The sequence below is a fragment of the Leucopleurus acutus genome (assembly GCF_964270905.1).
Source record: "Leucopleurus acutus genome assembly, chromosome: 7".
Classification (NCBI taxonomy): domain Eukaryota; kingdom Metazoa; phylum Chordata; class Mammalia; order Artiodactyla; family Delphinidae; genus Leucopleurus; species Leucopleurus acutus.
This window is the reverse complement of record NC_139150.1, coordinates 114081558-114107682: the sequence shown is the minus strand read 5'-3', so window position 1 is coordinate 114107682 and position 26125 is coordinate 114081558. Positions and strand designations below refer to the sequence as shown.

Here is a 26125-nt window from a genome sequence, read left to right as displayed (position 1 = left end):
ACCCAAGTTGTGATCTATCCTGGAGAGTGTTCCGTGCGCACTTGAGAAGAAAGTGTAATCTGTTGTTTTTGGATGAAATGTCCTATAAGTAGCAATTAAATCCACCTGGTCTTATGTGTCATTTAAAGCTTGTGTTTCCTTATTAATTTTCTGTCTGGATGATCTGTTCATTAGTAAATGTGAGGTGTTAAAGTCCCCCACTATTATTGTGTTACTGTCGATTTCCTCTTTTATAGCTGTTAGCTGTTGCCTTGTGTATTGAGGTGCTCCTATGTTGGGTGCATATATATTTATAATTGTTATATCTTCTTCTTGGATTGATCGCTCGATCATTATGTAGTGTCCTTCCTTTTCTCTTTTAACATTCTTTCTTTTAAAGTCTATTTTATTTGATATGAGTATAGCTACTCCAGCTTTCTTTTGATTTCCATTTGCGTGGAATATCTTTTTCTCTCCCCTCACTTTCGGTCTGTATGTGTCCCTAGGTCTGAAATGGGTCTCTTGTAGACAGCATAAAGATGGGTCTTGTTTTTGTATCCCTTCAGCAAGCCTGTGTCTTTTGTTTGGAGCATCTCATCCATTCACGTTTAAGGTAATTATCGATATGTCTGTTCCTATGACCATTTACTTAATGTTTTGGGTTTGGTTTTGTAGATCCTTTTCTTCTCTTGGGTTTCTCACTTAGAAAAGTTCCTTTAGCATTTGTTGTAGAACTGGTTTGGTGGTGCTGAATTCTCTTAGTTTTTGCTTGTCTGTAAAGCTTTTGATTTCTCCATAGAATCTGAGTGAGATCCTTGCCGGATAGAGTAATCTTGGTTGTAGGTTCTTCCCTTTCATCACTTTAAGTATATCATGCCACTCCCTTCTGGCTTGTAGAGTTTCTGCTGAGGAATCAGCTGTTAACCTTTTGGGAGTTCCCTTGTATGTTATTTGTCATTTTTCCCTTGCTGCTTTCAGTAATTTTTCTTTGTCTTTAATTTTTTGACAATTTTGTTACTATGTGTCTCAGCATGTTTCTCCTTGGGTTTATCCTGTATGGGGCTCGCTGTGCTTCCTGTACTTGGGTGGCTATTTCCTTTCCCATGTTAAGGAAGTTTTCGAGTATAATCTCTTCAAATATTTTCTTGGATCCTTCTGGGACCCCTATAATGCGAATGTTGTTGCGTTTAATGTGTCCCAGAGGTCTCTTAGGCTGTCTTCATTTCTTTTAATTGTTTTTTCTTTATTCTGTTCCACAGCAGTGTATTCCACCATTCTCTCTTCCAGGTCACTTATCCATTCTTCTGCCTCAGTTATTCTGCTATTAGTTCCTTCTAGTGTAGTTTTCATTTCAGTTATTGTATTTTTCATCTCTATTTGTTTGTTCTTTAATTCTTCTAGGTCTGTGTTAAACATTTCTTGCATCTTCTCGATCTTTGCCTCCATTCTTTTTCTGAGGTTCTGCATCATCTTCACTATCATTATTCTGAATTCTTTTTCTGGAAGGTTTTCTATCTCCACTTCATTTAGTTGTTTTTCTGGGGTTTTATCTTGTTCCTTCATCTGGTACATAGCCCTCTGCCTTTTCATCTTGTCTGTCTGTGAATGTGGTTTTTGTTCCACAGGCTGCAGGATTGTAGTTCTTCTTGCCTCTGCTGTCTGCCCTCTGGTGGATGAGGCTATCTAAGAGGCTTGATGGGAGGGACTGGTGGTGAGTAGAGCTGACTGTTGCTCTTATGGGCAGAGCTCAGTAAAACCTTAATCTGCTTGACTGCTCATGGGTGGGGCTGGGTTCCTTCCCTGTTGGTTGTTTGGCCTGAGGCAACCCAACACTGGCGTCTACCTGGGCTCTTTGGTTGGGCTAATGACAGACTCTGGGAGGGCTCATGCCAAGGAGTACTTCCCAGAACTTCTGCTGCCAGTGTCCTTGTCCTCACGGTGAGCCACAGCCACCCCTTGCCTCTGCAGGAGACCCTCCAACACTAGCAGGTAGGTCTGGTTCAGTCTCTCCTGGGGTCATTGATCCTTTCCCCTGGGTCCCGATGCGCACACTATTTTGTGTGTGCCCTCCAAGAGTGGAGTCTCTGTTTCCCCCAGTCCTGTTGAAGTCCTGCAGTCAATTCTCACTAGGTTTCAAAGTCTGATTCTCTAGGAACTCCTCCTCCTGTTGCCGTACCCGCAGGTTGGGAAGCCTGATGTGGGGCTCAGAACCTTCACTCCAGTGGGTGGACTTCTGTGGTGTAAGTGTTCTCCAGTCTGTGAGTCACCCACCCAGCAGTTATGGGATTTGGTTTTACTGTGATTGCACCCCTCCTACCGTCTCACTGTGGCTTCTCCTTTGTCTTTGGACGTGGAGTATCTTCTTTGGTGAGTTCCAGTGTCCTGTCGATGATTGTCCAGCAGCTAGTTGTGATTCTGGTGTTCTCGCAAGAGGGAGTGAGAGCACATCCTTCTCCTCCGCCATCTTGGTTCCTCTAGGTTTTTTGTTTTTTAATTTAAGTATAATGGATTTACAGTGTTGTGTTCCAGGTGTACAGCAAAGTGAATCTGTTATATATATATATATATATATATATACACACACACACACATATCCATTGTTTTTTTTTTTTTAAGATTCTTTTCACATATAGGCCATTACAGAGTATTGAGTAGAGTTCCCTGTGCTAGACAACAGGTCCTTGTTGTTTATCTCTTTTATATATAGTAGTATGTATATGTTAATCCCAAACACCTAATTTATCCCCCTCCCCTCCTTTCCTGTTTGGTAACCATAAGTTGTTTTCTACGTCTGTGGGTCAATTTTTGTTTTGTAAGTAAGTTCATGTTTTAAATTCCACATATAAGTGATATCATATGATATTTGTCTTTCTCTGTCTGGCTTACTTCACTTAGTAGGATAATCTCTAGGTCCATGCACACGTTGGCTTTTCCAGGTTACTCCTGTCTCTGGGGTAGATGCTCAGTCTTGAAAGACCCTGCTTACCTGGGGTCTGTCTCCTGGGAGGCAGGGGGACCTGTGAGGAAAGGAAGGCCTGGTACAAGGGGCTGCAGCAGGGAGGATGCCCCACCCACGAGCATGTTGGGAAATTCTCTGATGCCCCATTACTGGGACTAGACACCCACTGCCCAGCTGCGGGAGGCTGGGAGGAGGCTTTTCTATTTCCTCCCTTGGGTGCCTGGCCCTTGACATTGAAACCCAGAGCACACGCGTGCCTGTTGCTTTTCTTATAACTTTAAATGATTTCCTTGCTACCCTCTGAGTTCTGAGCTCCCGGGACGTGTGAATGGCTCAGCCTCAGTAGGGCAATGGGAATTACCAGAAGGAAGGCAGGGGGCGTGACGTGTAGAACATTATGTGATGCATTTCTTATTCTCAGTCATTCTTTTAACCAGAGAAGCTGCTGGACGTGCAGGTGTCACAGAGGTTTACCTGAACCTGAACCTCGAATCTCTCAGCGGTTCTGTTCTTGAGCATCTTAGGCATTAGAGCCCTGTGGGGAGAAGAAATGTCTCTGCTCTTTCATATGGAAAAGCTTTAGGTCACACATTTCCGTGGACTGGGTTTTTACCACCCTGTTTTCCAAGGATTTTGCCGTTGGCTCTCAGGCAGCAGCCTTCCTCCCACTGGAAGGTTCCCCGCTGAGCCCCGGGGCCTGGGCTCCTCTGTAGGGATGCCCTTGAGTCCCCGCTTTGTCCACATTTAAAACTCTGAGCTCCTTTCTTTCCAGTTAAGGTCACATTCACTGTTCCCCATGAAAGACAGTATGGCATGTGACTCCTTCCTCGGGAGATGCCTGGGAAACGGCCTGAGGAAACACTTTGCCCTCATGTCTGCAGGGGCCGTGGTTTTCTCTTTATTTCTCCCATTGTCTTGGATGCCCAAGGGTTATACTTCCAGGCATTCTTTCCTAATGAACCGTGTTTAGACCTTATTACGGTGTAATGCTCTCTATTCCATTCTCGAAACTAAAAGTCTTATTTCCCTATGATTTTTGTTTTCAGGGAAAGAAGGAAGGACAAGTCTATTTTTGAGGAGGCAGTAGAAATTTGTTTCATAATAATTGTAAACAGCGTGAGATAACTTAAAGCTCAAACACATATGTTCACTCATTCTGATTCTTCAAATTGCTCCATAATATCAATGCTAAGATTCATTGAGCATTTACACATTTTGAACTTAAAACTTAAAAAAATTGGGGTTTCCCTGGTGGCGCAGTGGTTAAGAATCCGCCTGCCAAAGCAGGGGAGGTGGGTTTGATCCCTGGTCCAGGAAGGTCCCACATGCTGCGGAGCAACTAAGCCCGTGCGCCACAACTACTGAGCCTGCACTCTAGAGCCCACGGGCCACAGCTACTGAGCCCGTGCGCCACAACTACTGAGCCCTGTGCTCTAGAGCCCGAGAGCCACAACTGCTGAGGCTGTGTGCCACAGTTACTGAAGCCCACGCGCCTAGAGCCCATCCTCTGCAACAAGAGAAGCCACCACAGTGAGAAGCCCATGCACCACAACAAACACCCAACGCAGCCCCCCAAAAAATAAACAAACAGTTTAAATGAGCAATAAAAAAATCATACTGCTTTTCAGTTTCCTTTAAGACAATAGAGTTTTAACAAAACAGTTTATCTTTGCCTGTTTTATTCACATGCTTCTAATTCCTGAAAGGCTTGTATCATCAACTGATTTTATTGCTTCTGGTTCTATTTCAGGGATATATTTTGCATCTGACCCTTCCTATATATACTTAAAGATATAATCACTTTTGTTTGGGAATAACTTTTTTTGTAATTTTTTAGTTAATTAATTTTTATTTGGTTGCGCCAGGTCTTAGTTGTGGCAGGCTGACTCCTTAGTTACGGTTTGTGGCCTCCTTAGTTACAGCTCGTGGGCTCCTTATTTGTGGCATGCAGCCTCCTTAGTTGTGTCATGCTAACTCTTAGTTGTGGCATGCATGTGAGATCTAGTTCCCTGACCGGGAATCAAGCCCGGGCCCCCTATATTGGGAGGGCAGTGTCTTAACCACTGACCACCAGGCAAGTCCTGCTTTTGTTGTGATTTTTTTTTTTTTTTTTTTTTTGCAGTACGCAGGCCTCTCACTGTTGTGGCCTCTCCCATTGTGGAGCACAGGCTCAGTGGCCATGGCTCACGGGGCTAGCCGCTCCGCGGCATGTGGTATCCTCCCGGACCGGGGCACGAACCCGTGTCCCCTGCATCGGCAGGCGGACTCTCAACCACCGTGCCACCAGGGAAGCCCCTGTTGTGATTTTTGATTTACTGTTTTAATCCATGCATACTGCCTATGTCAGAAACGAAGGCAGACTTTTTAATCCAGTCCCAGGCTTACAGGAATGATGCTGGGAGATGGGCTGAAGAATAAACAGATGAGTGAATTAAGGGAGCAGTGAGGGGCGGCCTCTCATCAGTGGACCTAGAGCAGCATGATTTCATGTAGGACCGGTTCTTTCTTTTTCCTGTAGCTACTTTATCTATGTTACCCATGATATTTAATATAAATATATTTTGTAAATATATCACCTCTGGGCCACAAGCCTCCCTGTATACCTTGGCCCTTAGGAACATTGTATGTTTCTTTTTCTGGATCAGAAAATCCCCCTCGGAACGTTTACCCTAAACCCTTTGCAGCTGCCGTGCACGTGTCGGGCAGAAAGCTCCCTTCCAGCCCCTCTGACCCCCGTGTGGCCCTTTCTCTCCACCCTGCCTTTGGGTCCTCACATATCCCGCCCCATCTCCCCACCACCCTCCTCTCGGGCGGAGTTTCCATCACATCCAGACTTGCTTTCCCGCATGACAGCTTCTCCTCGTTTGAAGCAGGGCTTCATACACTGTCCTCAATACAGCGTCCAGTGTAAGCGGAAGGAGGACTGTCCTTCCCGGAAGGCAGTCTATTGCAGCAACAGGCACAGAAGTCAAAGTAGCTCGTTTGGGTTCCACCTCCAGCAGTTGGTAGCGGTGACTCGGGCGAGTGATATTAATCATCTGGACGATGAGAGTAAAAGTGGTGATGAACCTGTGAGAGACTGTGTGTCAAAGAGGCAGCACAGTATCTGACAAGCAGATTCTTCAGTATGTGGAAGTGATGGCACAGGATGCAGAAGAGGAGAAAGTGGGTTTCATTAACCAGAGCTGCCCCCCTCCTAGGCTGCCTGATCATGGCCCCAGGACACGAGCTGCAGACCAGCCGCACTGTGGCAGGGACAGGGAAGGCGGGGGCAGGAATGCTCTGGGAGTTTCATCTAGAGGTGCTCAGGGCAATCCAGGTGAGCCTGGTGGCTCGGGACGCAGAGTGACCTGGAGGGAAGGTGCCAGCGTCTCTAAAAGCATCTCTTGAACCGTCTGCCTGAGATGAACTTCATCACGTGCTCTCGGACGTTAAGTTCGGAGCCAGCTGACGCTGCGGAAGCAGTTCCGGTTTGCGGGCCAGCTCGCTTTGCACCAAGATCGTCGTCTCTTTCCTGAGAACAGACATACTGGGAGCCAGAAAAGAGCTTCAGTGAATGAGCTTGCCATCTGCAGTTCACTGCTTAGGAGGGAAATCCTGGGCTGGACCTTCTTTAAGGGTAGATTCAGGGTCTGGATAGGCAGCTGGTGAGGTCAGCACTTCGGCCCTTTTCCTAGGATTGTGAGTCAGGCAAACGGCTGAATTACTAATGGGTGTGGGGCTACGGTGGAGGGGGAGAGGACAGCAGGGGCCGAAGTGAATGAAACCGCTTGGAGTGTTTTTATAATCTGCCCTGCGATTTCCAGGTGGCCCTCTGCCATCACTCGGGGCACACCCATCTGCACGCCATCCCTTTCCGTAGGGACGTCATGCCTTCTAGTTGGCAGGGCGGGGAGCAAAGCAGAAAGGCAGTTTGCTTCTCACTCAGCACGCCCCTGGCTCTCAGCAAATGTGAGGCATGGGGGGTGCAGTACCCACATAATCCTCCTGATGATAACCTAACCGTGTTGGGTCCTGGTGAGAAACCGGCGACTACTAAGACCTTCCCTCCACCTTCTTTGTATGCCAACCACTGTTCCTAAGTTCCTAGACTTCCCTTTTTATTGTTTAATTTATTTTTTATTGAAGTATATTTGAATTACAAATAGATCACTTATGGGGAATCTAAAATATGACACAAATGACCCTGCCTGTGAAACAGAAATAGAATCAGGGACATAGAGAACAGACTGGTGGTTGCCAAGGGGGAGGGGGAGGGAAGGATTGGGAGTTTGGGAAAAGCAGATGCAAACTATTATACATAGGATGGACAAACAACAAGGTCCTACTGTACAGCACAGGGAACTGTATTCAGTATCCTGAGATGAACCATAATGGAAAAGAATATGAAAAAGGATGTATGTATGTGTATAACTGAGTCAACTTGCTGTACAGCAGAAATTAAGACAACATCATAAATCAACTAGACTGCTCTTTAATGACTATGAGAGCTCTGTTAAACACAACCCTAATCGTCAGGTTATTTCCAAAATTCATGCAGTAGCAGCTAGACTTGAAAGCGCTCTTAGAGAAGATCCGTTCCGCCATTGCAGACATAACCTGGGGGCTCTCTTGGCAAGTGGCCGTCCAGCCTGTGCTGGGACACACCTGGAGTCCGGGAGCCACTTCCTGGGAAAGCCAAGCTGTTTCTTGGGTGTCTGCAGGGGCTAGCAGGCCGCACAGCTGGGTGAGGGAGAGAAGAGCGTTGGCCTTGGAGGCCTGGGAATTGCTTCGGCCTTTGTTCTCCTACTGACCCGCTCAAGGGTCTTGGGGACTAGTCACTGGGCCTCAAAATGAGTCCCTTTTGTCTTCAGTGAGGCTGTGGGATATGACCTCAGTCTCCCCTCGCCGTAACATTGTGATTTACCCTTGTTTTTCCCGTGTCCAGCGAAAACTGTCCTCCCTCTAAGTTCCCGCTTCGGTGTCGGTTCTGATCGAGGCCGAGGCTTATCTCTTGCGTGGCAGCTCATCAAGTATTTGACCATGGCCGTGAACCCCGTGAGCCGTCCCTTCTTCGGGGAAGCACCTCAGGCCATCACAAATCTTCCTTTTATGACTTGGCTCTCCGGCCGCCTCCTTATCCTGACGGCCCTTTTCCGGACAAACAGCTCCGTCTCTTTAAATTGTCCCCAGGACTAGGTGGGAGCCTTGGGAACGTGAGAAGAGTTGGGCCTGTCATCTGGACCCTGTGCTTCCTTTAGGTGAGTGTCTCAGCCGCCACGGCTACCGTGTGGCACAGACCGCAGAGCGTGTTCGTGGTCAGCTGATGCCACCGGGTTCCATCCATGCCAGCTACTCTTCACTCACTCGTCCCCTGTTCCATACATGCACGTTTAATGACTTTTCCCTTTCATAATACATATAGTGTATACTCCTGGTAATGTAAAACACTAAAAGAATAGCTTCCAGAGTAGCAGTACCCAGAGAGAACAGTTAACTTTGCTTATGTCACTTCACACAGAATAGTTTTTACAAAAATGTCAACGTGTATGGTCTTCCTACATGCTGATGTTGACGACACTCCCTGTATCTGATGTCACTTGCCTTCCGAACATCCTTGTACCCAAAGCAGACCTCAGTCGAGGGCTGGTTTTCATCCTACGACGGCCAAGCTTTCCAGCCTTGTCTCTGACCACTGCCCAGCTGTTACCCATCCTATTCCCTAAAAACTCCTCTTCACCCTTCAATGCACACCTCAAACATTACCTCCTCCGTGAAGCCTGCCTGACTTCCTCTCCCATCCCCCTTCCATCAGAGCTCACCGTTCCCTTTGCTGTATTTTTGCCGCTCTTGGACACATCATTTACAACGTGTGAGAGTACAGAGCTGGCTGTGCTAACTGAGGGGGATTCCCACCCCGGGAGCCAAACATCAACGGGCAAAGTCTAGTTGGCCAAACTGTAGCATCTGAAGTCCTGGTCAAAAAAGGATGAGCTACGTCAGCCGCTGTACTGGCAGTGGCTCATCTCTGATGCTCAGATTAATCACCCTGTACCTGGGACGCTTTGCTCTAAGACAGGGCAGATGGGCTGTTGGAATAAAGGTCAAGGTTAACAGTAGAAGGAAGAGTCTTTGGTAGACTCAAGACAATGGATTTGAGCAAAGTTTCTTACAAACGTTTATACGCTTGTCTGTTCGTGATTCACAGGCATATGTTCTGTTTATTCAAATTGTTTTCCTTAAGAATGTGTAACAGACACGATTTAGTTTTGGAGCACACAGACTACATTAATATAAAAATAAGTGCGGCCAAGGCAGCTAATTTGAATGGCGTTGTTTTGTGTGTCTGTTGGTGACTTTTCCAGTAAAGAACATCTATTTTACTCTAGTCCATCATTAAAGACAAGCTGTTCTCCTTGCTCGTATAAATCAGATTTTCAAGCTCGCTCAGTCTTGGAAGCACGTGGATGTGCACGTCTGCCTGTGAGCGAGCACCGTCCAGAGACGTTGGTTCACGCTGTCCTCATAGCGACGCTGGGTGATGTGCTTTGTCCGTGTGAGCTCTGGGAGAGGGCAGAGCCCCTAGGTGACGGCTGAGCATGGAGGCTGGAGAGGCCCTGGGTCTGGGCGGCAGCCCACTGGGCCCCTCCGCGCACCCTGCCTGCTCCAGGCCTGAGCCTCTCGCGGCCCGAGGCGGCCTCCGCTCCAGAAGCTGCGGGGCCTGGGGATGGAAGGAAGCCCTTCACGTCTGCCGTGCATGGCCCGACGTGACCCTGGGGCTCCCTCCCAGGTGACAGATCTCCAGGGGAGCAGGAGGCCAGAAGAGGCCGAGGGCACTGAGGGAGGCACAGGGCTCAGGGGAGGACATGTGCGTTTCCACTGAGTGGGTGATGTTCGTGGCACAACCTGGTGTGAAATCCTGCGGCCTTGACTTATCCCAGATTGAGAACATACATCCCGCCGTCCACGCCTGTCACCTCCCAGTTGCGGCCCGCACACGCCTCCTTGCGTGTGCAGGGCTCTCACGGGGTAGGCAGGCCCCCCGTCTGTTCCCGCTCTTCCAGTGTCTTTGGGGGGCACAGGGTCAGAGAAAAGGGGCGAGGGAGAACCAGTCACTGTGGTTCCACCCCCCGGCGCCCCTGCCCCGTCCCTAGCGGCCTGGGCTCCCAAACCCGGTGTGCAGAGTCAGGCCCTTGCTGGGAACTTCCCAGCTTGATTGCCCACAAGCTTCTTAGTTCGGGAATTTGGTCCTCGTTCAGATGTTCAGGGCAGAGACGTCTGTGTGTCTTTGGGCGGGGCCCTCCCCAGGTCTGAGCGCGGTACTGGGCCACGGGAGGTAGGCGACCAGCAGTCAGGGAGCCGCAGACCCAGAGCTCTCCGGTGCGGCCCACTTGTTCAGCAGGTGGACCCTCAGAGCCGATTCCAGCAAAGCAGAGGACTCACCTTCGCTTCTGCCTTCCTGGAGAAGGAAGCAGCTCTGGTTTTCACGGAGCGCTGAGTCTTTTCCGTACTTTTCTCTTTCCACTGCAGCAGACCTTTCTGCTCTTCTCCAAACCAGCCCTCAATCAAGTGATTCTTCATGACTTTCCATGAACATCTCCAAAGTTCTCTGGAAGCCCCATTTTCTATATACACTTAGATAAAGCCAGAGCTTCAGGGACCAATGAACAAGTTCCTAAGAACCAAAACAGCCTCTGAAACCAAATGCAAATAGCTAATCCTCAGAATTCTCACCTCAAAAGTACCTATCTTATTCCATTGGAAGAGATGGTTAACGCATTACTTTGACATGTGTTCACGTGAATCCCTAGACATAAGTATGCAAAATACAGTGAAAACAAATGTTTGTTAGTACCTCCTACTGTAGAGCTTTTCAAATTTAATATTCAGAGCATGACCCTCGATATTATGGCAGATTTTAAAAGCAGAATTAGAACTTAAGGATACTACCCTCTCTTTGCCTGAACTTCAGACCCATATTTAGGATTGAATCCCAGAAGTTGCTGCGTGAGGAGTGTAACTGCGCCGTGAACTTCAGCCCAGGCTGCCCTGTCTGCCAAAGTCCTTGTGTCTGGAGCAGCTGCAGTGGAAACACGCTCTAAATGGATGTCCTGGCAGGAGCTGCTTCTGGCAGGTTCCTATCGTGGCCCTAGAAATAGGCTGGGATGCAGCCTTTTTAAACCACGTTCCTTGGTTTAGCTACAAAGATGTGAAGCTTGTGAGTTTAAAATTCAGTTATGATACTAGTCACCTGTTTTCTGCATGTCAGACATCATCTCTTAGTGCTGGATAGACGTTTCTCACTGGATTTTCACAAAATTTCATATGGGGTCACCGCATGAAGAATGAGGGAAGAGAGGCAGATGGCAGACAAGCGCTCTTCTGAGGGGTGGGGTGGAATCAGACTGCGACCCCAGCTGGTCACACACCGCCAGTGCGGGGGTTCCTGCTCCCCCCCTTTTTTTTTAGATTTTGTTGTTGTTGTTGTTTATTGAAGTATAGTTGATTTACAATGTTGTGTTAGTTTCTGGTGTACAGCAAAGTGATTCAGTTATATATGTGTGTCTGTGTGTGTGTGTATACACACATAAATATTCTTTTTCAGATTATTTTCCCATATAGGTTATTACAAGATATTGAGTAGGGCTCCCTGTGCCATACAGTAGGTCCTTAGTGTGTATCTGTTTTATTTTTGTTTGTTTTTATGTGTTTTTTAATGTTTGTGTATTTTCTTATTCGTCATCCATTTTATACACATCGGTGTATACATGTCAATCCCAATCTCCCAATTCATACCTCCCCCCACCACCACCCCCCCGCGGCTTTCCCCCCTTGGTGTCCATAAGTTTGTTCTCTACATCTGTGTCTCAATTTCTGCCCTGCAAACCGGTTCATCTGTACCATTTTCTAGGTTCCACATACATGCGTTAATATACGATATTTGTTTTTCTCCTTCTGACTTACTTCACTCTGTATGACAGTCTCTAGGTCCATCCACGTCTCTACAAATGACCCAATTTTGTTCCTTTTTATGGCTGAGTAATATTCTGTTATATATATGTACCACATCTTTATCCATTCGTCTGTCGGTGGGCATTTAGGTTGCTTCCGTGACCTGGTGTAAATAGGGCTGCAGGGAACGTTGGGGTGCATGTGTATTTTTGAATTATGGTTTTCTCAGGGTATATGCCCAGTATTGGGATTGCTGGGTCATATGGTAGTTCTATTTTTAGTTTTTTAAGGGAACCTCCATACTGTTCTCCATAGTGGCTGTATCAATTTACATTCCCACCAGCAGTGCAAGAGGGTTCCCTTTTCTCCACATCCTCTCCAGCATTTGTTGTTTGTAGATTTTCTGATGATGCCCATTCTGACTGGTGTGAGGTGATACCTCATTGTAGTTTTGATTTGCATTTCTCTAGTGTTTAGTGGTGTTGAGCAGCTTTTCATGTGTTTGTTGGCAGTCTGTATATCTTCTTTGGAGAAATGTCTGTTTAGGTCTTCTGCCCATTTTTGGATTGGGTTGTTTGATTTTTTAATATTGAGCTGCATATCTGTTTTATATATAGTAGTGTGTATAGGTTAGTCCCAAATTCCCAGTTTATCACTCCCCGCCACCACCTTTCCCCTTTGGTAACCATAAGTTTGTTTTCTATGTCCGTGAGTCTGTTTCTGTTTTGTAAATAAGTTCATTTGTATCATTTTTTTAGATTCCACATATAAGTGATGTCATATATTTGTCTTTGTCTGACTTACTGCACTTAGTAGGATAATCTCTAGGTCCACCCATATTGCTGCAAATGGCATTATTTTGTTCTTCTTATAGCTGAGTAATATTCCATTGTATATACATACCACATCTTCTTTATCCATTCATCTGTCGATGGACATTTAGGTTGCTTCCATGTCTTGGCTATTACAAATAGTGCTGCCATGAACATTGGGGTGCGTGTATCTTTTAAAATTACAGCTTTCATCTTTTCCAGGTATATGCTCAGGAGTGAGATTGCTGGATCATATGGTAGCTCTATTTTGGTTTTCTGAGGAACCTGCATACTGTTCTCCATAGTGGCTGCACCAATTTACATTCCCACAACAGTGTAGGAGGGTTCCCTTTTCTCCACACCCTCTCCAGCATTTGTTATTTGTAAACATTTTAATGATGGGCGTTCTGACCGGTGTGAGGTGGTACCTCCCTATAGTTTTGATCTGCATTTCTCTTTGCCCTCGCCCTTTGGCCCTGATAAGGTCCCTGCAGACCCCTCCCACTGCCTGTCCCCACTCAGGTCGGAGAGGTCACAGGGACACACCCGCTTCAGATAGCATTTACTGAGCTCCCCTCACACTGAGGAAATGGTCATTAAATGCTCAGCCCTGGAACACGTCTGTTTAACTCCGTTTCAATTGGACCACACATCATTTCAGTTTCCTTTTCCTCAGTCCTGTGCAGCCTTGGGAATAAAGGCTGGAAATGTGCCTATCATCAGCTTGGTCAACGTTTTATGCGTCTCTTCCTCTCAAGCCACTATTTTCTTAACTTGCTGGGTTTTTTTTTTTTTTTAGGATTAAAAAATCTTTTTATTGTTAAATAAAACACAGATACAGAAAACCATGCAAAACAAATATAGGGCTTAATAATTATCAAAAACAGTCATTGTCTACCTTGAATATACACTGAATTCACAGACTATGAATGCCTATAACACAAGCGCCCTGGTATCACCCCTCAGGTCAAGAAAGCTCTTGCCATGTGCCCACCCCACTTCCCTGCCACCCTGAAAAGTGATCACATTGCTCTAACTTACAGTATTCACATCCTGGTGGATTGTTTTCATTTCAGGTGATTTTTAACATTTTTTAGATTTAATCGACAAACAATAAATATAGCATGTGTCTAGTGGGTACCGTTAGATAAGTTTTGACGTGTGTATTTACCCTTGGAATCATCACCACAATCAAGGTAGCAGATACGCCCACCATTCTGAAAAGTGTCTTCCCACCCCTGGGGAACCCCCCCTCCGGCCCCCCACTCCTCCCAGAAAACCACTCGTCTGCTTTCTGTCACTACACATTTACCTCCACTTTCTAGAGTTTTATCTAAATGCAGTAATACTATATCTACTCTTCTTTTGTCTGCCTTCTCTCACTCAGCATAATTATTTTAAACTTCATCCATATTGCATGTATAATAGTTTATTTCTTTTTATTGATGAATTGGATTCCATATATATATCATGGAATATAGATGTAATGGAATATATCTACACACACACATATATATAATATATGTGATACGTCTCTCCACGTGATATATGTATATATCACAATTTGTTTATACATGCAGTTGATAGATATTTAAATTGTTTCCAATTTTTTATTATTAAAAGAAACCTGCTGCCTACAAGTCTTTAGGTGGACTTATGCTGTTCTCTTAGATAAAAACGTAGGAGTGAGGGGCTTCCCTGGTGGCGCAGTAGTTGAGAGTCCGCCTGCCGATGCAGGGGACACCCGTGAGCCATGGCCGCTGAGCCTGCGCGTCCAGAACCTGTGCTCTGCAGCGGGAGAGGCCGCAACAGTGAGAGACCCACGTACCGCAAAAAAAAAAAAAAAAAAGCCTAGGAGTGAAACAGCTAAGTTGTATAACAGGTGAATGTTTTTTGACTTTTTAAAAAGCTACCAAACTGTTTTCCGAAATGGTATATATCACTTTACATTCCCACAATCCGTGTGTGAGAGTTCCAGGTCTTCCACATCCTTGCCAGTATTTGGTATCATCAATTTTTCTTAATTTTAACCATTTTAATAGGTATGTAGTGGTGTTTCACAGTGATTTGAATTTGCATTTCCCTAATGACTAATGATTAGAGCATCTTTGCATGCATGTATTTGCCACCTGTATATCTTTCTTAGTAAAGTATCTGTTTAAATCTTTTTGCCTATTTTTACTGGATTGTTTGCTTTCTCATTCTTTTCTTATTATTGAGTTTCTTATTATTTATATATTCTAGATACAAGTTTTTTTTTATCAGATATGTGCTTTGAACATTTTTTTCTCCTTGTGTGTGGATTATCTTTCTTTTTTCTTTTTTTTTTTGTGGGCCTCTCACTGCTGTGGCCTCTCCCGTTGCGGAGCACAGGCTCCGGACGCACAGGCTTAGCGGCCATGGCTCACGGCCCAGCCGCTCCGCGGCATGTGGGATCCTCCCAGACCGGGGCACGAACCCATGTCCCCTGCATCGGCAGGCGGACCCTCAACCACTGCGCCACAAGGGAAGCCTGGATTATCTTTTAATTCTCCCAACAATGATAGCTGAAGTTTTAAGTTTGATGAAGTCAGATCTATCAGTTTCTTCCATGGATCACACTTTTGATGTTATATCTAAGAAAATCTTGCCTAATCCACTCACAAAGATTTTCTCCTATGTTTTCTTCCAGGCATACAGATTATAGTTTTATGCTATGGGTTTAGACCTAAAATCTATTTTGAGTTAATTTTTGTGTACGGTGTGAGGTATAAATTGAAGTTCTTCCCCTTCCCCTCACCCCCTTCTTCTCCTTCTCCTCTATCATATGGATATCCAGCACCATTTGTTGAAAAGGTTATCTTTCTCTGCTACATTGCCTTTGTAACTGTCAAAAGTTGGTTGTCCATAGACGTGTGGGTCTGTTTCTGGACTCTCTTCTGTCCCATTAGTCTGTCTGTCTTTTTGCCAGTCCTACACTGTTTCAGCTGCTGACACTTTACAGCACATCCTGCAACAGATCACATCCGTCCTTCACCTTTCTTCTTTTTCACAGCTGTGCTGGCTATTCTAGGTCCTTTGCATTTTGATATGAATTTTAGAATGAGCTTGTCAGTTTCTATCAAGAAGCCTGCTGGGGTTTGAATTGAGATTGTGTTGCATCTATAGATCAATTTGAGGAGAATCAGCATCTTTTAAACATCGAGTCTTCTGACTCATGAGCAAAGTAAGCCTGTCCATTTACTAGGTCTTCTTTAATTTCTCCGAGCTCTGTGTGTAGTTGTCAGATCTTGCGCATCTTTTGTTAGATTTAGTCCTAAGTGGTTTGTATTTCTATGCTATCATAAATGGGTATTTTAATTTCAGTTTCTGATTGTTCATTCCTGGTATATACAAATACAATCGATTTTTGTATATTGATCCTATAATATGCAACCTTGCTAAACTTGCTTCTGAATTCTAGTAGCTTTTTTAAAATAAATTCCGTCAGATTTTCTACATAGGCTATAGTGTTGTTTGCAAATGGACAGTTTTACTTCTCCTTTCCAAACTAGATGCCTGTTATTTCTTTTTCGTGCCATATGACAGGGGCCAAGCTTTCAAGAAGACATTGAATAGAAGTGGTGAGAGCAGACATCCCTGGCTTGTTCCTGATCTTAAGGAGAAAGCATTGTCTTTCATAATTAAGTATGATGTTAGCTGTGGTTTTCCATAGATACTCTTTATCAGATTGAGGAAGTCCCGTCCTATTTCTAGTTTACTGTGAACTTTTATCAGAATGTTAGATTTTGTAAAATGCCTTTTTCTGCCTCTGTTGAGATGATCATATAGTTTTCTAAACTATGGTGAATTATGTTGATTGATTTTCAAGTATTAAATGACCCCACTTCACCATGATGTTTTATCCTTTATATACACAGTTGGATTTGATTTGCTAAAATTTGCTTAGTTTCTTTACATTTTAAATATTCCTAGTACACTGATAATTTGGACTCCCAATCTGTTAGATTTAATCTCTGTGCACTAAATTCCAGTTAAGCTAGCCACAGCTTACTTGATGACGAGAAGTAATAGTTTTCTCCTCCATTTTAAATATTCATATGACTTTGGCTGAGTATCATTGAAAAATCAAGGAGGGGGCTTCCCTGGTGGCCCAGTGGTTGAGAGTCCGCCTGCTGATGCAGGGGACGTGGGTTCGTGCCCCGGTCCGGGAGGATCCCACGTGCCGCGGAGCGGCTGGGCCCGTGAGCCATGGCCGCTGGGCCTGCGCGTCTGGAGCCTGTGCTCCGCAACGGGAGAGGCCCGCGTACTGCAAAAAAAAAAAAAAAAGCAAAGAGGGACACACACACTCTCTCTCTCTCTCTCTCTCTCTCTGTCTGTCTCTCTGTCTCTCTCACTCACTCTCTCTGTCTCTCTCTGTGTCTCTCTGTGTCTCTCTCTCTGTCACACACACACACACACACACACACACACACACACACACACACACACACACACACACACACACACACACACACACACACACACACACACACACAGTGTCTGTCATCTCACATAGAGATTGGTCCTGATGGAGGTTTATCAGGAAAATAGTGGGAGAGAGGAGACAGGCCATGGAGCCCTTCAGCCTTCCGAGTAGTGTTAATATAAGACTAAGACGGCTCAGTAAGACTCAGGGCAGCCTGGGGAGGATACAGAGGAACAGCTGAAGGCACAGCCACCATGTGTTGGGGGAACACTGTAATACTGCTCTGTCCCTTTTATTGCTCCATAGGCCGGCCTTGACGGAAGCTCTCCTGCTGCCTGGGCCCGAGACAGCGAGACAGCGTCTCTGCCCCAAGATAAACGTGTCAGGGGAGACAGGGTTTAGGAAAATGTACAAATGCCACCTTGAGTTAGAGGGCTGCCCTCTGGCCATCTTCATTAGCACATCAACGAAAAGCAGTGTATTTCACATCCCTCAGACTCAGACTAGCAGACGTGGCCTCCAGGCTGGTAGATTTTCAGTCTGAAGGGGTGAGTGAGGACAGGACACCTTCGTGACAGCAGAAGTTGGAGGGGTCAGGAAGGAGAGAAACCCAGTGGTTTCCAGGGCTTTGTGTGTTCGACTCCGATAATACCCGTGGTGGCAGGGGCTTGGAGACCGTCAGCCCCTGGAGACCCACCCAGCTCACGGATGAGAAAACCAAGACTAGACGGTTCAGTTGTTAATCCGAGAACAGACTTTCCTTTCTCTCCCCAAGTCCCCCTGCCCCAGCGTGGCAGTGATTTCTTCCTGGGAGAACAGGTCTCAATGGTGCTCACTTTGCCCTCTGCACGCCCGGAGTGCTCACCACCTTCTCACTCGACAAGGTCTAACTAGCACTTACTTCTGGGGGCCCCGCCCGCTCCTGGAATCTCCATCCTGCACTAAACTCAGGGAGTCAGCTGGCTTGGGCGAAAGGAAATACCTCTGCTGAAGGCTTAGAGTAATCTCAGCCTATTTACAGTCAGCTCGAAGAACCCAGAGGGGGTCCCAGGCTCACCCAACCTCAGACCATCCTTCCGTGTCCTCTTTTCTCCCTCGTGGATGAACTTGGGGTGCCTGGGGGAGGGCGCGAGACGCCAGTCCAGGGACCTTGTCCTTCCTCTGATCTCTTCTGTGTTTTTTCTCCAGAAAAGTGAGATCTCTTGTTTGTAACTCACAGAGTCTGAGCCCTGGGAGACCATGGGAGGCTGGACAGCTTTTAGCAGATGTAATCATCACCCAGCCATCTCCGAAAGGACGTCCTAATCTCTACAGAAGCGATCCAGTTGTCAGTATGCTATGTTCAGGGTAGATAGATGAGGTGCCTCGTGTAATCACTGCATCCAGTGTGCTTGGCCCATTATGGGACCCGAGTATAAATTTAAAGAATCAGTCTAGAGGCTTAAGCTTTTATATTTGCACACTTGGTCCTAAATGTGATTGAGCTGTTGTTGAATCCTTTCAGGGCAGTAGATACTCAATCGATGTTTACACCATAAACATTTACATAGTGCTGACGCCGTCCTGAATACCTCAGAAATATCAGCTCATTTGTTCCTCTCTCACTGGAAGGAAGATGCCACTATTATTTTCATTTTACAGATGAGAAAACTGCACCCAGAGAGACTGAACAACTTGTCTGAGTTGTTAAAGGCAGGAGCCAGCACTGGACCCAGGCACACTGGCCCTTAACACTTGCTAAGAATGTACTGATACTGAATTTTTAATGTTATCAACACTTATGAGATCATGATATGATTCAGCAAGAAAAATGGGGGTCCTACAAGGGTTTCATTGATCTAAATGAGTTAAGCGCGATGTCAGACCGTATCTCCTCTTCCTAAATTACCCGCTGCTGATGGTCCCATTTTAGTTGATCCATAAGGAGTCGTATATTTACTGCAGTGTGGCCCTTACCCCGAATTACCCTTTGGGTTAAAAGAGCATTGTTGCTCTTCTTTCTATATGGAAATAAAAGGACCCTATTGCCATCTTGCTTTTCAATTTTTGTATACTGCATTACAAACCTGTAATCGCTCTTCTTCTTGAGGAACTGTTCATTTGAAACTCTCCAGTATAAAGAATGTTGGGAAGAAAACATTCTTTCATCTCAATGGTGGAATATTGCCTAGTTTTACAGTTTAGAAGTACACACTCAATTTCAGTGTCTGATACCCACACACCCCTTTCATAACCTTACGGATTCTGGGATAACCATGAACACGTGTTATGAGAGTCTGTGATTCCTTTGGAGTTTAACGCACCACACGGCGAAACTCCTGCCGCTCTGTCATATATTCTATTTCCTACCCACTTATCAGAGCCTCCAATTAGGGGAACATCCTTAGTCCAGTACCAGACTCCAAATACCTCCCGTAATATCGTCAGTGTCATGACTTGACTCAGTAGTTTCGTTTCCTCTTTTCCGACCTTTATCACTTTCCCTTCCAGTTCCTTCTTTAATTTGGCCTGAATTCTGCCCTGTCCCCTTTTCCTCACTTCTGACGTCCTGTGAATTCTGAGCGTGGTTTTGCGCGTCTGCCGGTCGAGGTGTCCTCTCCCTGTCCTGCGCGGAGCACGACCTTCTCCTGCCGACCGTGTCCCCAGGCACCGCGGGTGGGCTCTGGCTGGGAGCCGCCGTCCTGGCTGGCGCTGGCTTCCCCTCTGAAGATCTTAACCCAGCTTCCCCACTCTTCCCTTACCTTATGGAATGCTAGCGACGAGGTAAATATCTTCCTATTTCTTGTTGAGACGTCTTACTGTGATAGCATCAGCGGCTTTGTTGTTCTGGGATTTTCACTCACACGTGTGGTCCTTTTCCCTTCTGTAATGAGTTGCTGTGAGACCACTGGCCATGGACACCCCGGGTGGTCAGCCGTGAGGATTATCCACAAGCCAGTGCCAAAGATGACACCTGTGACCCGCACACACCCCCGTGTGCACACGGCTACGCATACGTGCATATATGTTGCTTCAAAAAGAGCCATTGACAAGAGTGTGCGTTTGAAAACATTCAGAAATTTCAGTGTCATCATAATGAAACTTACCCAGAAGAAAGAGCCACCGTTACTCTGCTGCCTTGTTTTTAGCGTTCGTGATGACCGAGTTGTTGGATGTGGGTTCCAAGAGGTGAGGCCGCTGGTCCCCGGGCCTTTCCTAACGCCAGCGGGGAATAAAAATTAGACGGTTCTGGGCGGTGGTTCCCCGTGGAGGAGGGAGCACTGTGAGATTCGAGAAGGTGAGTGAGGGTCTGAACTCTCCTCCACCCCGTAGTTGTGTCCAATCTCCTGGGAGCAGATTGATGCAGTGGGGCAGAGACGGGGCGGGTGGAGAGACACTCGGGCTCCAGCAGAGACGCGTGCAGGTCTCGTTGTGGCTGCTGCCCCGGGCAGGAGGACCCCAGAGCCAGGGGCGCAGGTGCCCAGCACAGTGGGCCCGGGGCCACGATGACAGGGAGCCCGGGGCATGTGCTGCTGGAGCTCAGAGGGAGCCGTGCTGGCTGTCGGCAGATGGCAGAGACCCTCCCCCGGTATCAGAGTCAGAGCTCCCGAGGGCTGTTGGGGTCACGTCCTGGGAGGGCTGGGAGTCAAGCAAGTTCCGGGCAGCGGAGTCAGAAGTGAGGGCCAGGACAGACAGTTGTGGGTCCCAGAAGCCAAGAATGAGGCTGGACCCAGACAAGTTCAAGTGAAAGCTGGACGTCACTCCACCTCCATGCTGCAAGTGTGTGATCTTAAGTCATCACCTGGACGTCACCCCCCCTCCACGCTGCAAGTGTGTGATCTTAAGTCATCACCTGGACGTCACCCCCCCTCCACGCTGCAAGTGTGTGATCTTAAGTCATCACCGGGACGTCACCCCACCTTCACGCTGAAAGTGTGGGATCTTAACTCATTACCTGGACGTCACCCCACCTTCACACTGAAAGTGTGTGATTTTAATTCATCACCTGACGGCTTTGCGTGATGGATGGTGAGTGATGAGAAGGCCCTCTGTCCTGTCATTGCCTTAGAGCAGCCACTGGAGCTAAACGCTGTCTGCACCCTCAGAACCAGGAATAGAGCTTGGGGATGACCTGCTTTCGTCACCAAGCCTCTTCTCACCTCCCTCGACCCGGAAGATCTAGGTGACAACAAGCACACTCGGCCAGAGCGCTACCAGTCGCTGGGACTTACGGTTTTGTACGCCTCTGTGAACCGTTCAGAGATGTGGATCACAGCGGGAGACTGGGATGCAGAAGAAGCTTTCCGAAAAGGAAAAAGTTTTCAGTGCTCACCACGTTTGTCCACTCTTCCCAGGTACCCTTGCACCTGTGTTGGGATGCAGAGTAAATTGTGTGTTCTTGGGTTCTGATCCCAAAGCATAGGTAGATGGTTAATTTTTAAAGTACACAAATAGTGTCAAGAAAATTCATAGAGAAAAGGAAATTCAAGTTAAGAATGAAAACAGTGAGCGGTAGTGTCTCCTATTCAAATGCTTGTTTTGTCTGTAACAAGGGTCAGCAACTTTGCTCATAAAGGGACAGACAGTAAACCCTTTGGCGTTTGCACGTCACGTGGGCTCTGTGACAAACCGTCAGCTTTCCACTGGAGTGAGGGTGCAGCCCCAGACGTGACATAAATAAGCGGGCATGGCGTGCCAGTGAAGCTTCCTCTACGAAAGCCAGCGGCAGGGAGGATGTGGACCCCGACCCCTCGTCTGAGGAACCAGAAAACAGGATTTCTGCCCGCAGATATATGTGGTATGCTGTTCCCAGTGAAGAGAGAAAAATACGTACTCAGCATAGCTATAGAAAAGCAAAAGGCACCTCTAGGTAACCTTCTTTTTTCTTGGCTAATGGCAATAGATAGGTATCGTTCTGCTTTCATTGAATAGTAGTTCCTGAGTACCAGCTATATTTTTACTCAGCACTTGAGAAAGATAAACGAGTATCTTGGTGACCTCTGACGTCTAGGAGCTCACAGTCTAGTTGGGGCAACGCGCCAGTCAAATAGCAAGCATCCTGCAGAGCGTGAGGGGAGGGGGGAGCCCTGAGTGAGCCTGGGGGCAGCGAGTGGGACAAGGGGGCGCGTGAACAGGTGACACGTCCAGAGAAAATGGCGGGTGTTGGAAGTGAGGCTGGGTCAGCAGGCAGCCCGAGAAAGGGTCGTGCTGTCTGCACCTCGGAGCCCTTCATCCCTTGATGGGACAGTGACCGTGGGCTCCTTACAGGGCTGTCGTGAGGACAGAAAAGGGTAATGTTGCTGAAACACCTGCAGCTGTTCCTGGCACCTGGGAAGTGTCCAAGTATTTGTCAGATAACTAAATGCTGGCGGTAGAGGAAACGATTATTTAATAAATTACCGTGAAGGTGGAGTTCGATGGAGGGCAGAGTAATTTTCCAAAAGCACTTTGGCCACGTAGTTACAGAGCCAAGAACCTGCTGTGTCCACTGGTTTTAGGACACTGGGAAACTCCCGCCCTGGGCCTTTATGATGGTCCCTGGCCCTAAGGGGGTGATGAGTAAGGGAGGAGAGTAAAAGGCAGCTCGCAGGTTCCAGCATCCGGGGCCCTGACGTGGAAGAAAGCCAGCAGGAGAGCTGTCTCCTGGGATGAAGTAAGCAAGGATGTGGCAGCTGCCTGGAGGCCGCGGCTGCATGAGGAGGGGGCTGGAGACAGAGACTCGGGACCCACCAGCACAGAGGTGACACTGAGTGCCGAAGCAGGGAACGAGGCAGGAGGACGCCAGGGCGCTGGGTCTCGACTCACTCACACGTCCACTGATCGGTGTGAATTTGGAGGGGAGACAGGACCAGGGGTGCCCTCCCCCTTCCCTGTAAATGCAGGAGGGCTGTGGAGTTGTCAGGGCACAGAGGGCCGTGCGGTCAGACGCTGCGGTCCAGAGCAGACCTGCAGAGCCACGAGCATTGCTGCCACATGGTCCGTCTGGTCACAGCGCCGTGCGGGCACCTTCCCGCCTCAGAGGAGCACTTTCCAGGACGTGGCGGGGGGCAGCTGAGGGCTGCTGCCGGCTGGAGGCACGGGCCAGCCCAGGATGAAGTGGCAGCCTGTTCCTTCTGACGAAGGCCCAGCTCTTTTCTCCCTCTCAGTTTTGTTTTGTTTTTTAAGAAAGGTTGTTACAAGTGAAGCATAATGGGGACTGGCTGTGTTTCTTTAACTTTTAATTTAAGCTGTTAGCCTGGAATTAGTTAGCAGCCTCGTGAATCAGTTGGCTAGCTGGCGGGGGGCTCCGTTTTAACCGGGGTCGGGGGGTACTGTGTGCTTTCAGTGCCGGCGTGGGAACCTGCAGGATGAGGAACTGGCTGTTTGACCAGAAGATGGGGTGACTCACGGTCCTCCCTGCCTTGAGCGCCAAGCTGGTGCCTCGGCTGGAACAGACTGTGCGTCCTTGGACCCCTGGCTCCTCTGCAGATGCGTCTGGATTACCGAATTAATCCATGGGAGCTCCTTTCTTATACCGATGATCAGAGTTAGACACAACAGTGGTTCCTGAACGATAGTGGGGAGTTTGGACATCTGCTCTTTCGTGCGGAGGTCCCCCATACCCTGCGGAGCAGTAACTACTTGGAAATTCTGCAGGAGTCTTCTAGAAGTTTCCATATTTGCTTCAGCGATGAAACTGTCTCCCTGCTAATTCCCAAACCCCACCTGCAGGCCGGGAGATCTGCAGCCGTGCCCCAGGTCCTGCATCCTGCCCTGCAGTGAGCATTCTCACTCTCAATCTCATTCTCAAAGCTGAGGTCCCACCATCTCGAAGAACGATGGTGACCAAACTGAGATCAAGTGTTTGCCCTGTGGGTTCTGAAATAAAGGGGGAGGGGGTAGAGTCAGTTCTAATAAATCGTGGAGATTTATGGAGCGTTTTAAAACTAGTGTGAATAGATAACGTTGCATCAGAAAGCCACAGGCAAACTGGCATAGACTAGGAGAGCCAGCGGGGTGAGCCACATTAGTGTTTGGGATTAGTATTAGTATTTAGTAATGAGATTAGATTACTCTTTGGGATACGGTGGGGCCAATAAAAACGATTGAAATAGCATGGTGTGGGCTTACTGACTGGTCTAGAAATACGCACACCAGTATTGGAACATCTGAAAAACAGACTGAATGTACTATTAAGTACAATCCAATTTTCATTTTAGAGTATTTTAGAATATTACACGCACACGTCTGTATAGTCAGCAAAATAGAAAGAAGGCTGTGGCTGGATAGAGTAGACCACAAAACCCCGACCACGATTCCGTCAGGCAGTGATATTGCAGGCGGTTTTCATTTTCATTTTGAGGGTTTTAAAACTAACGTGTATAATTTTAAAATCGTTCCATAAAATGCACTGTCTTCTCCTGAAGCAGGAAAAAACAACGTAGGTGTCAGGACAAGGAGGGTCTCGGCTGCAGCCTTTTAGAGGGTCCCAAAGCGAGACGGATGGAAGGCCCCCAGGAGATGAACAGGAGCCAGTTCCAGGGCACCGGCTTTGACCAAATAAAACGCTCGACTGGGGGCCCAACCATCAGGGAGTCAGGAAGCGAGGGTTCCTGTCCCCAGCTGGGGTTTGGTCAGGCCTTTCACGAGTTAGGGAGGAGGGCTGGCGTGGGAACACCAGCTGGTTTCCTCGCAGGGCTTTGGATCTCGGCCATTTACGGGGAGACGTGGTCAAGGGCCTTCAGCACCATCTTCCTGGACAGGACCCTTCGCTTCTGAAAGGGCTCCTGGTGCAGATTCCGGTCCTACCCTGGACCTTTGGTTCCGGGTGCTGTTTGATGTCAGAATCTTCTCCTCTGTCTGACTTGTGGTTTTGTTCCGTTGTCTCTGGAAAACGACTCAGTATCTTTTAGAAACAGGATGGGGCCAGTTTGAGCTGGTTGTGTGTTTTCACTGGAACATCTTTTCCCAGTGTCCACATATCAAACGAATTACCTGTCGCTCTGTCAATCTAGCTGACTTTCTTTCCACCCATCTAACTCTAACACGTGTGTCTGATTAAACCCCTTTGTCAAATGATGAGAGATAAGGGCTCTAAATTTCAAAGAAATGTTTATCCTCTGCTGTAAGATTTTTCCCCTCAGTCAGGGAGTGAAATAAGTTGCCTGCCAATTCATTTATGAACTGATTTGTTCCTTTTTTCACAAATATTTATTAAGAACCCACTATGAGGGCTTCCCTGGTGGCGCAGTGGTTGAGAATCCGCCTGCCAATGCAGGGGACACGGGTTCGTGCCCCGGTCCGGGAGGATCCCACGTGCCGTGGAGCGGCTGGGCCCGTGAGCCATGGCCGCTGAGCCTGCGCGTCTGGAGCCTGTGCTCCGCAACAGGAGAGGCCACAGCAGTGAGAGGCCCGCGTACCACAAAAAAAAAAAAAAAAAAAAAAGAACCCACTATGAGCCGGATATTATACTGTGCGGTAGGAATCCCAAGATTAAATTGCTAGAATGGTTTTCATTGCTCATTTTCTGTTTCAGATCATCCTCTGCATGTTCGTCTAGAATGAGAGAGGTCAAGAGAGACCACCTACAATCGTGATTGATAATATTTGCAGTTTCTCCAGAAGTGCCAGAGAGGGCTTCTTAAAATGTAGTGTTTTTTCAAGACCAGAAGGGTGATGTTTCAAAATTGGTGACACTGTCTAAACTTATGCTATTCAGTATAGAAGCACTCACCGTGTGTGGCTATTTAACTTAAATTAAATTAGAATTCAGTTCCTCTGGCACTCCAGCCACATTTCAAGGGCTCAGTAGTCACCTGTGGCCACCACGGTGGACATTGTGGATAGAGCAGTGACCGCATCACAAAAAGGTCTCCTGGATGGTGGGGTCTGAACAGAATTGCTGAGAATGCTTGTGAGCAAGGAGGCTTTTTTCACAATGGTTCTTTTCATTTATGAAAAATTCAGGTGCTTCTTGGTAGTTAACTACCTTTTTTTTTATTGCTGTAAGCTAAGCAATAAGCTTTTGATAATTTCAAT

General features: G+C 47.2%; 1 protein-coding gene across 1 annotated transcript in view; it reads left to right on the top strand.

The window, feature by feature from the left end:
• PALLD (palladin, cytoskeletal associated protein) overlaps positions 1 to 26125 on the top strand; it is a gene marked incomplete at its 5' end in the record, with an annotated part of 393811 nt that overhangs the window by 246752 nt on the left and 120934 nt on the right. The window lies entirely within an intron of this gene.